This window comes from Echinops telfairi, unplaced genomic scaffold (assembly GCF_000313985.2).
Source record: "Echinops telfairi isolate 266 unplaced genomic scaffold, ASM31398v2 ScPeMD7_44;HRSCAF=162, whole genome shotgun sequence".
In the NCBI taxonomy this organism is placed as follows: domain Eukaryota; kingdom Metazoa; phylum Chordata; class Mammalia; order Afrosoricida; family Tenrecidae; genus Echinops; species Echinops telfairi.
Window position 1 is genome coordinate 11220561 of NW_022103942.1, and position 11301 is coordinate 11231861.

An 11301-nucleotide genomic window follows, 5' to 3' on the forward strand; every position below is an offset into this window, starting at 1 on the left:
ACTCCCCCCATCATTCACTATGGTAAGATTTTTTGTTCTGATGATGCCTTATACCTGATCCCTTTGACACCTCATGGTTGCATAGGCTGGTGTGCTTCTTCCATATGGGCTTTGTTGCTTCTGAGCTTGATGGCCGCTATCTTTTAATAGCCAGGTAGGTACCATCCGCCTTCCTCACCACATTTGCTTATGCACCTATTTTGTTTTCAATGATTGTATTGGGAGGGTGGGCATCACAGAAGGAGAACAAAACATTCTTGTATTGAGGAAGGATATGAGCAGGGGCTCGAAGGCTGTGCACTACATCAGTGTATTGACATACAAATACATAAGCCAATACCTCTATTTTTATGGATTAATGTATTTACATATGGACACATCTATGTTTATATCTCTATTCATTAACTTGGTTTCCTAGATCATTCCCATTTCCTTTTAACTTCATGCTCGCCCTACTTCTGCCTCATAGTACTTCCTCTCAGCTATACTGCTGTTGTTCCAACACCAACAGGATCTCTATATCCTCCTTGTTGTTGATTTTTATTCCCAGTTGTTACTCTGTCTATGGCATTGTTTGCTCACCGCACCCTTCCCCCACCCCCTTCTCCCACCAAGTCCCTCTGGGACTTTTGGTTCTATTGCTTTCTCCTCGAGCTTGCTTCCCATGCCTGTTTTATATAAGTAGCAAACCTACAATGGCATAGACCAAACAAAAAGAAAACAAAAGATTTCAAAAAGAAGAGAAAAAAGGTACATAATTCCAGGTCTGTCTGCTGACCTTTATGACTTATCTCCCCACTGGTCCTGGGGGAATTCCAGGAGCTGTCCTCCTAGCATGCAGTCTATTTGAGGGGATCTTTAGGGGATTTGTGGCTTGGATTTGCTCCAGTTGCTGATCTGTTATGTTCCCCTTTTGATTTGCCCCGCTACGTGGGAGGTGGGGTGGGGTGTTCAGACTGCACTATCTACCCACCGTGTATCCCTAGTATTGTCCTATTGCAGTGTGCTCCACTAAGGGGACATGTGTCATGAGCTGTTCTTGGCCCTACAGTTCTCTCTGTGCCTTAGCAGTTCCATGCAGAGACATCATCATCTGTGCTTGTTATGCCCATACGGGGTCTAGATGGACTGTCCTTTTTCCATTCTTGGTTTGCTTCCATGTGGGTGTGATATGCAGACCCTCACCCCAACCTGTAGGTTTAGTGTTGTTTGTCATATGCTCTTCTAGGAGGGGGTCCACTTTGGCTCTGTTTGAGGCCAGCCCTATAGCCCAATCTTTTCATTCATTCCTCCTCATGCTTACGTTGCCCTCAGTTTGGTGCACTGTGGTGGGGTCTGTATGAACACTGGAGACATAACCAATACTCACCCCCCTAGGTGGGTTAGTGCCCTGCTTTCTCCCCCCCACCCCCACCCCCGATCCTTACACTATTGCCCTCCCTTTCTCCCTACTCCTTTCCCCTTTTTTTGTGTTGCATTAACATATACCCTCCTTGAGTTTTGTCTGACCTCCACCCTACTGCCTGTACCTCAATCTATATATTGTGTGAGATAAGTGGCTTTCCTTCTATACCTACAGTTATAGCTAAAATATTGAATAATTCAAGATGCATCAAAAGATGGAAAGTGTCACTGTTCCAAAAAGAACTAGTCAATATTCCATTTCAGAAGGTAGTATATGAGCAAGTACCAATAGTATTGAAGGAATAAGTTCAAGCTGCACTGAAGGCAGTCAACACTGGGCTCCAGGAATTGATGGAATATCAATTGAAATGTTTCATATGTTTCTGTACAAGCGGATGAAGCACTGGAAGCACTCACTTGTGTATGCCAGGAAATGTGGAAGACTTGGCTAATTGACTGCCAACAATCTCCACACATCTTGGAAGACCAGTCATGCACACACTTGATTCACCATATTTCTACAACTACTTGCAAAGCCCCTTCCCCTACAAGTTCTTTAAGTTAATCTCTCCCTTTAAAATAACTGCCCAAAGAGTAGGTAAACACCATGTCCCCAAAAATTACTAGGTGGAGACTTTGGCAGCATTACTTGGGGGCCTGCCACATACCCCTTCACACTGTTCTTTGCCTCTATAGTGGTTTTCGATTTTCTATACTCTTATGCCCCACACCCCTGTGGTAGTTACAATTTTAGACTTAAAGAGTGAAGGGGTGGAGTTTAGCCTGTCAATCAGGTCGCAGCTTGATGACCTCACTTTGAGGCACTAAGGGACTAAGTAGCTTGGTGGAGCCAGGACACACACACTCTGTGAGACATGCCCGTTGAGAAGATACCTGGTGCTACGCTAGAGCCCTGGAGGTGAAGGAGCCACAGGGAGACCCCTGCCAGCGCTGAGATGCTTACACTGCCACTGGATCTACAAGACACGCCCCTCCTCCACTGGCCTGTGATCTTCCTGCATTCAGTGTCATCACCTGTGTTTCTTGATTCTGAAGAGGTATGGTATCAGACACAGGGGATAATATCAGACTTATGGACTTGATCTGGACTGGGCTGGGAGGTTTTCTCAATATTCAATTTCTCTTTTATATACTCATACACACGAGTCTGAATTTTGTTTTTCTAGTCTACCCAGACTAACACCACCACCCCTACACACACACACACACACACACACACACACACACACACACACACACTGCTTTTAAGACTTCCCAGGCCATCAGAGTAGGAGTGGTCACAAGACAAAACAATTAGGACAGCTCAATGTTTAAAGAGGGCAGAAAAGATGGAAGAGCACTTCCTACCACTGGAGACCCAAGACAGTTATCTCCAACAGAGGTGATACTGTCCAACAGCTCTAGCTAGAACTAAGGGGGACAGAGGAATCCAAGGTCTTGATCTCACTCTCTACTTTTCTCTTGCAAACATTGGGGAAAGGGCAGTCTCCAGTCCCATCGACTTCTTTTCACTGATACACAAACTGCTTGTAGTGAGGCAGACTAGCAAAAGAAACTCCATTTTTGTTAGCTAAGTAACTTGCCCATTTCGCCTTCCCTCGGAAAGTTGACATCTAGTTGACCTGCCGTTCTCCCCCTCCCCTTATGGGAAAGTCTCTGCTGGTGATTAATTTTAGAATGTACTCCAATGTTCCCAGGTTCAGGACATTACAATTAGTTTCAACTATTCGATATATTATTTATTTTGATTATTTTTTAATATTGTTCCCTTTGATGTTGTAATATGAATGGTGTAGTTAATCTTGTCATGATAACCAGGATGTTACAATCAATTTTAGTAAGATAATCTTGTTATGGTAACCAGGATGTTATGATCAATTTTTGTATTGGTTATTTTATGATAAGGAATGTACCGTGTAATGCATGCTTGCTCTCTTTAAGTTACAATTAATCCATTCATTTTGCTTTCTGCTTCTATTCACACTTGCTTGAATCCTAGACAGGTGATAAATGAATTTCTACCTTTAAAGATGCACTGAAATGTGTACTCAGGACTGCAATCAAAGAATCGCTTTTAGATTCTAGCAGTCTGGTTATAACCGAATAAAGACTCCTCTAAATTAAAACATTGTGGCTGTTCGTTTATTTGAACTCCTAACAGGACTCCAAAATGCTGGCAGCATTCATTCCTGAGTGTGGATTTCTGGGCTGCTTTCTCCCCCTGTTCAGGCTTCCTAGAAATGCCCACATGGAATTATGGGAAGAATACCCCAGGATATTTTATTGCAAACACAGCCCTCTCCCAAAGTGTCCCAGGAAGATTAACATGAGCTCCACCCAACCAGGGAAAGGGGTCAATGGCTGCCCGGGTCACCCTAAGATCTTCAGATGAGATCTTGAGGCTTTCTACTTTGGGAGTCAGTTAATTCTGTCCCATCAGCAGCCACCCTCAGAAACTTTTGCACTGATTTCCTCAGTTTCCCCCCTCCCATCCCTCTACAATCCTCCATGACCTCCTAGTCCTTTTGGAGCTCTGCTCTCAGCAGAGGAGTCGCCGACAACCTTCTGTCACAACCATGCTACCAGACCTTTTAAGTTCACTCTAGTAGGATTGCTGTGCAAATCTCTGGGTGCCACACCATTTGTACTCCATCTTGCCTATGAACTAAATAGGTTGAGGGGGTGAGGGTCTTGGTTCCAAGATCTGAAGAAAGTACAGCAACCATCTCAATTAGAGTCAAGGCAGAGTGGGCCCCTAGACCGTGAACTCCTGTGCCCAAAGTGGGATGAGTAGTATACTCACATCCAGTCATAATTCCTTCCCCCAAAAGGCACTGCAGTTGTTCCACCTTATACTTGGGATGGCTCAGAGACCCGAAGCATGAAGATTCCTTTCACATGCCAGATTCCCCTCACATAACAAGTGGGCCTTAGCTGGAAGAAGTGGCCACTTGTTGATCCCACTCAGAGCCAAGATCCTGGTGGGGCTCAGCAGGGTGTGGGGGTGGAGGTGGTTTAGCTCAGCATAGCTACAAGTGCGTGGCAGCTTGCCACAACAGGGCTGGCAGGCCTGACGGGGGTGCTTCAAGAAAATAGTGGAAAATCCCATTCCTGTTCTGAACCCCATTTCTCCACAAACTTCTAGAAGCCCCTTAATGGTGTCTTGGAGACCAGTTAAGAGAGGACAATCAGCAGCTGTCTGCATTGCTTAAAGTGGTTAACAGAGCACCTTTACTAACTGAAACTGTGGTTGCCTTTCACTGAGTGGGGGTCCATTCAACTCTTGCTGCCTTTCACTGAGTGGGGGTCCATTCAACTCCAAGGGGGAGACGCTCAACACAGGAATCCCACAGGCAATCAGACATTCCATAATTAGGAGCTTATAGACCAGGAACAGCTGGAGGCCAAGCTGGATTTCAGTTCCGGCTAATGCATAGGGCTACTAAGACTAGCTGCAGCCATGCATGAGATGCAGCTGACAGACCTGCCGTACCTCAGACTCCTGTAACTCAGACCTGAAAAAGGGAAAAAGCATCCCCACCCCCACAAGGCCTCTGGGGGAAGGAGGTCATCCAGGCAGAGTATGGGCTTCGCTGTAGTGGCCATTCTTGGAGTTTATGCCCTACAATCACATGTACATCAAGGGAGTCGGGGTGGCCGTTCTTGAAGTCACAGACCACATGCTAATATTGGCTTTATGCACCAATGACTTCTTGCTATCTGTACTTGACCATCAAGAAGCACACAAGTAAGTTATATGAAACTGGAAGTTTGACACCCCACCATCACACACACACACACAAGTTGCCCAAGCTTTCCACAGCCTGGGCAAAGAGCATTTCCTCCAGAGCAGAACTTCTTGCACCTTGCACCCAAGTGTTCGGGCTCTTTAGGCTTTGACAAAAACACATGCTGCTGTACAGATGTGTTGCTCAGACCCACTCACTGGTTGGGGCCTCAAACGCTTCCCAAGTATAAGTAGAACCCAAAGCACGGGGGTGGGGGTGTTCTATAACAGGGTAAGTGCTATGATAGCTGGCCTTTGTGTCTGATTCAGCCTTTACCACCCCTGGTCCCTGGGGCTTTGTGTCCCAAATGGCTCAAACACACTGGGGAATAGCTTTGCTGTGGATGTGCTGCTTTGTGTCTTAGCCAGCCATACCTTCAATGAAAACCAAGGATGGTGCCATCACACCCTCAACCTTGCAGCAAGTCACGAGCTACCAAAATCGCCTATGGTGAACAGATGCTATGCGGATAATTCATACTATCATCAAATGACAGAGCAAAACTGTACCCTGTGCTATGGCAATTCCAGGCTTCCACTGGGTTCTTCTGAAAACTAAACTCTGGCTATAGGTTAGTCCACATGGCAATGAGACAGACCCACATGGTTCAGAGAATAAACACCCAGGGCTCACAAAATCCACTGAGATCTCAAAGGTAAGATGTGCTCCACAGCATATCCCAGACAACCGGAACAAGACCCAAGGACCTTTTTTTTCTTGAATAATATTTTGATTGCATACCTCACTCATTACAATATATCCCCCTTCCTTTCCCACAGAGGTCTATTGTTCCACCCCATCAGATGGGGTTATATAATCATCAATGTTATCAACTCCCCTCCTCTTACAAATAGCCCCCCCAAGCCCCCTTACTTCCCTTACCCTCCGGAAGGAACTGTTACTCCTGTACTAAGCAGTCTATGAACATACACAAATCTAACATGACCAATGAGGTAAACCAGGGATGTGTTATTAAGAAGACAAGGTAAAGTTTAAGCTGCAGAATAAGTAAATCCATTGTACAGTGTGGGGAAGACCTCATCTGACCCTCCTCAGGCTTCCAATTGCTACAAGGCAGGCATTGGGCATAGCTCAACCCCCCACCCCCTTTGACCCCTGTTCTGACACCAAGCACTCCACTCATAGCACTACTGTACTGGGTTTGACAACTCCTTGCAATGGCCAAACACATCTCTCAAGACAATGCAGACAATTGAGGATAGTAAGGAAGTTTATCCCCACAAGTGAAGTTCAGCCAACAATAATTTCTACTGTTTATTGGTCCACAGTCAATACCCCTCTCTCCTCAGCCAGCAAACAGTTTTTTTCTGGTCTCAGGCTCATCCACATGGTCCCCACTGACTTCACAGTCCAACTGAAGGTGCTGCTCCTCAGTTCTGTCTCCCATAGTCTGTCCCAGTCTCTAGTGTCTGATTCAGCTTTTGCCACCCAAGGTCCCTGGGGATTTCTCTGTCCCAAATGGCTCTGAAACACATGGGAGAATAGCTTTGTTGTGGAGGTGCTGATTTGTGTCTTAGCCACCATACCTTCAATGGAAACTAAGGATAGTGCCATCACACCCTCAACCTAGGTAGGCAAGAGTGATTTGGCTTGAACCCTGTACTCTCACCAGGTCTGAAAGCCACTGCAAGCCCTGTTCATTAGTATGGTTGACAGTGCCCTCCAAAATGGGAGGACAGCCACAGGAGTAGAGTTCAGAATTAGGTCACATCACGTGAGGAATTATGTCCGATGGGCCACATTAATTGACTGCCTCTCACACTGGACCATTCTATGGTTTCATAGCTTCTGCTCCCAACCTATGGACTCTACCCCACCCTAAAAGGTACATTTTTTTAGTCTCCCTGGGACAAGTATTACTAAAATGAAGACAGCCTGGTCCCCTACAACCTAGATGGGAAGGATCATGCACAGTACACCGAACTATCCCCCAAAGCAGTGAAACTGTCAGGAAAACCCTTCTGTTTATCACCTTTCTATGATCAAACCTGTCCCTCCTAAATGTCCGTCCTCATCTAATCCAACTAAATAAGAAAATTAACCAATGTGTACATTCCCATTCCTCCCAGATACTAGGGCCTATAACTTATCTCATAAACCTGAGAAAACAGATGTCCACACCTCTACAGTGCCACTTTCAGACCTTCCTGGAGTGCGCCTGGTTCTACCCTCCTGACCAACACCTTTGAAGCCTTTTGGGAGTGGATTGAAGACCTCTGGTTTCAGGGTGCCTTTATATTTTCCTGTGAAGAAATCAAATTTTTCGCATTCCTTTTAATCTGTTGCCTAGCCATACCTCTTTATAATGCCAAAAGTCCTATTGTGTTAGCTGATCCAGTGAGTCCCTGTTCTCCTATGACATCTGGAGACTCCCCCCTTTACTATTGTATGTCTCTTGTCATGGGTTCTGCCACTCCGAGGACTTTTCATTTTAATGTGTGTATTTCTGTGTTTTAATGCTTGCTTCCCCGTTTTCAAAATTGTTTGCAGTCGTACACATTGTCTTTGCCAATCAGACCTACATGGAGCTGTCCATAGCTGGATTCAAAGTCAAAGACCCTGCCACGATAGGACAATTTTAGGTTTTCATTGCTTATGGCAAACTGGAAGTTCACTACAGAGAGATCTTTGGCCATATTCCATATTTTCAAAAGGCAGGGATCTAGGGTCCAGCGGCAGCAGCAGGCACTGCTACTGTTTACAAAGCTTACTCTCCCCATCTTCCATCCAGATTAAGTGACATCAGCTCACCGAACCTGGGGCCCAGCCCATTGGAGTGAAGGGCATCAACCGGAAAGGTGCATGGGCGAAAAGGTGCATGGGATTCATCGTGTCTACAAAATTAATAGACGGCCGAAAAACAAATACTATGGAATTTCATTTGGCTCTCGCTCTCTTGCCTCTCACCTCTGCTCGCTACCTGAAATGCCTGCAGCTCTCTAATATGAACACCTTTCAGACTCAGACTTTTTATTAATAGATCATTTTATTGGGGGCCCGTACAACTCTTATCACAATCCATACATCCATCCATTGTGTCAAGCACATTTGTTGCCATTTTCAAAATATTTTCTTTCTTCTTGAGCCTTTGGTATCAGCTCACTTTCCCCTTCCCTCCTCTCCCTCACGAACCCTTGATAATTTATAAATTATGTTCACATGTCTTACACTGATCGATGTCTCCCTTTACCATTTTTCTGTTGTCCATCCCCCTGGGAGGGAGTTATATGTAGATCATTATGATCAGTTCACCCTCTCTTCCTGCACCTTCCCCTCACCCTCCTGGTATGGCGACTCTCAATATTGGTCCCCAGGGATTGATCTGTTCTGGAATCCCTGTGTTGCCGTGACAGAAAGTTCTTTATTTTCTTCTTCTTGACATTTATTCTTGTTTGTTGGGTTCCCCCGGTGTGTGAAACAGGAGGAGATGAACAATGACAGTAACTGATGCAACAGTTCATCAGGGATGGCAATACTTTATCTGGGGGGTGGGAAGGGGTGGTGAAGGGGGACGTGGGGAGCTAACAATGTAGGAGTGGGGAGGGATTACTAGAACTGATTGTGATGGACAGCATTTAAAAAACGGAACCATGAAATATTAGTAATCAATGGTGAATTGTACACCTACAAGTCATGGAATTGGAGAATTTGCAGAAAAAATCATGAATGAGTACAAGGGGGAAAAAAGAGCACTGAGTACATACTTCCAGAAACCACTATGGAAGGAGACTTTGTGGAGACCCTTTCAAAATAAAGGTTTCTACCCCAGTACACCTTCACTCCAAGTGCTAGAAACGGGAGCGATCAACCACCACCACTGTATTAATAAATAACACCTTTCTTAAACAGCTGGACCAAGTAGGCTAGCATCTATAAAACCTCTCGATCCCTGTGTTTCCAGCTCTTGTCTGTACCTGTGTACATGCTGTCTGGTTCTAGCCATATTTGTTAAGGTAGAATTAGGGTCATGATAGTGTGGGGAGGAAGCATTAAGGAAATAGAGGAAAGTTGTATGTTTCATTGTTGCTACCCTGCACCCTGACTGGCTCATCTCCTCCCCACGAGCCTTCTGTAAGGGGGTGGAACAAGTGAGAAATACTTAAGCCTAGGGAAAATGCAGATTTAGTCAGGAGGGAAGTTATCTGACCAAGTATCATACCATGGTTTGATCCACAATAATCAAGTTCACAATAATCTTGATAGTAAAGCTGTTGGAGTCCCTGTTTCCCTTGCCGGTGACTAAAAATACTAGTCTGGGTCTGCAGATGGACTTTTGATTGTTGCCTTCCACTGTCCTCCAATGCCTTCTACAAGTTGTGTTCACAATTTAAGCTCTGATAGTTGGTTTGAAACACAGGCGCTGGTGTGCTTGTGTGGACTGGACGATGCCTCGCTTAGCTGGTTGCTTTGAAGATGAGCCTTTAGAACCTGAGACATTTTGAATTGATGGACTCTTTAAAGAAGCCTAATCAAGACAAAGAAATTCCAAACTTTTTAATAGTTCAGATTAGGGGGCTTGCTCAAGTGGATGGGGATATTCTAGTCATTACATGCTCAGGTTTGCAGGGTAACAGTATTGGAGTGTACAGCACAGCTGCTAATTCAAGATTGTATGCATTTCTTGCTAACTGGGCAGGCAGGTTTTGGTCTTTGAAAGAGTCAAGGTCTTGTTGGGAAAGCCGGGAGAGGGAAGAGAACGGGGGCTGCTAGCAGGGCTTACAGGCAGTTTTGAAACAAGATGGAGTTTCTCATGTTCAACTATGTTACTACACAAAATTCCAATATGTCAGGAGATTCCAAGTCAATGTAAAAGTTGCTGTGCAAAAATGTTAAACTACTGTATTTTATTAAGTCTAGGTCTTTAAGTTGACTCAGAGGTTATTTGCATAGCCTGGAGGGTGGGTAGTAACTTTGCATTAAAGTCCTGGGAGAACGATTTTTGAAGTACTTTGGGGGCCTTAGGGTCTAACAAGTATGTTGAAGAGGGAGGGGGTGGTTCCATTCCACTCTGGATATTTCTCCCATGTGTATTTTACACTAGTGTGTTTGCTTATGACTCTATGCCCACAAGAGGGGTCTGGCTACAGACAAGTTATCTCAGTAACACACTAAGGGTCACCAGGGTACACTTAAAAATTGCCATGGCAAAGTGATCCAAGATTGAGCTAATATCCAAATTTTTAATGCAGCTCAAAATGGTTCCCCTTCCCGAATCATATAAGCTTTGCAAAAAGTATTATGGGGATGCTGTCCTACATACAACAGTTTCTAGATCGAACCAACCTTTTAAAGGTCCAAGAGGAGCATCAACCTCCAACAAAGAAAAACTGGCTCAACTCAGAAATTTGTGAAAGACTAGGACTGCCTGCTGATGCAACAGCTCCTCACACTGGGATCCCGCGTCGCCTAGCATTTTCACTGTACACGAACAGCTGTAGCAAAGCATCGGCAGGGATTGGGTTCAGTTCAGTGGTACAGCATGGACCTCGGCAAGCTCTAAGAACTCATCTTTCCCCATAAGACTTTTTAAGCAAGATGCAAGGGATGAAGCCAGATTTTGGGGAGAGAATCAGGACAAAGCCTTGTTTTACCAATTCAATCCAGCCAGAGCAGTCCTGATCAAAGCAGTGGCTTCCAAGGGGACGCCCTGAGCCAGTTCAATTTAAGGCACAGTGATCCGATCAAAAGGTGTGTATATGGATTGTGATAAGAGTTGTATGAGCCCCTAATAAAATGATTAGAAAAAAAAGGTGTGTGTGTGGGGGCGCGTATTTTAGGGAGAGTTCAATGGTTTTCCTTAAAGAACACAAGATCGTGATGGGCTCATTCTGAAACAGTTTCAGACCCACAAGCTGCCAACTGTCAGAGAAAGGCCATAGGGATTTCTACTCCATCCTAATGCACATGACCCTTGAGGGTAAGCAAGGACTGTCCTAGGAGTGTGTCACTGGGAAACCTTACCCCACCCACCTGACAATCCTCGTCCTTCCTTTATACTTTGTTCTCAAACCTCAATCTCCCAGGCGTGGGTTTCTTCAGGAGAGCAAGTGGGAGACATTACCCTCAG

The 11301-nt window shown here is 45.1% G+C and overlaps 1 pseudogene; it reads right to left on the reverse strand.

The window, feature by feature from the left end:
• The window catches only part of LOC115869751, a 29678-nt pseudogene extending 21724 nt beyond the window's left edge, over positions 1-7954 (reverse strand).
• Positions 7955-11301: the final 3347 nt, after the last annotated feature.